This window comes from Eumetopias jubatus, unplaced genomic scaffold (genome assembly GCF_037043125.1).
Source record: "Eumetopias jubatus isolate StellerSeaLion01/CBP00866 unplaced genomic scaffold, mEumJub1_p1.0 scaffold_7, whole genome shotgun sequence".
In the NCBI taxonomy this organism is placed as follows: Eukaryota; Metazoa; Chordata; class Mammalia; order Carnivora; family Otariidae; genus Eumetopias; species Eumetopias jubatus.
Window position 1 is genome coordinate 19,108,859 of NW_028274813.1, and position 1,014 is coordinate 19,109,872.

The window sequence follows — 1,014 nt, forward strand, 5'->3', positions numbered from 1 at the left end:
TTTACACTCTATTTTGCAACCAATTCCCCCTCCATTTTAAATTAATTTATTTCTTTTAATGCTGCTTTTTTTCTCAAAGAGCCAGGAGATGTTGGAAAGTCCAGTTATTGTACTTTACTTATCATGCCTGGTTAAAAGTCAGAAGAAAGGAAAGCTGCTTTGCATCTCCCGCTTTCCATATGCAGGAAAACAGAATGAACTTATTAATACACAAGCAGATAGTGAGCATGAATCAAGTATATATTAATTAATTATTAGGTGATGCTTGGGGTGGTAATACAGTATTTTTTGAAATATCTATATCTTGTACTCACTTCAGCAGCACATATACTAAAATCGGAACGATACAGAGAAGATTAGCATGGCTCCTGGGCAAGGATGGCACGCAAATTTGTGAAATATCTATATCTTTTTGGTGCTTAACTCATCATATCCCTTTTCTGTTCAAAATAGTAAACTGCTATCATTTCCTTGGGTTCACTTGTCAAGTATTCAGGTTTCAGTCTCTTTCTCTATCTTGGCACAGATAACAGAGGTCAACCACTTTATGATAATCATCTGAAATCGATTACATATATACGTATATATATATATATATTTCTTATCTTGATTCTTTAAATTGATGGCAAAAAAAATAAAGAGGGAGAAAAGAAGAAGAGGCACTAGGAGGAAGTATCTCAAATTGTTTTTATTTTCTAAGGAATCCACAGCCACAACCTCCCACAAAAAGAATTCATAAAAATGTTTCTTTACTTGTCTGCTTATCTATTTTTTTAATTTGTTTGTTGATTTTCCTTTATGAAGCAAAGGAGATTGTGAACATTCTCAGGCTAAACATAGTGTCCAAGGCATTAAATTTAGGTTTCTCACTTTCCTTTCTTTCCACCAAAGATCTTTTAACAAGACATAGTCTGAAAAATCTTAGTCAAAGAGAAGTTTGACAGTGTGATTTAGCTTTCCTAAAGGATCCAATTAAAAAAAAAATATATATATATATATATATATATGGTCAAC

General features: G+C 32.2%; 1 non-coding gene across 1 annotated transcript; it reads left to right on the forward strand.

Moving 5' to 3' along the window:
• Nucleotides 1–306: 306 nt before the first annotated feature.
• On the forward strand, nt 307–413 carry LOC114208927 (U6 spliceosomal RNA). The gene has a single exon (XR_003609184.1). It is a non-coding gene; the product is annotated as a U6 spliceosomal RNA (small nuclear RNA).
• Nucleotides 414–1,014: the final 601 nt, after the last annotated feature.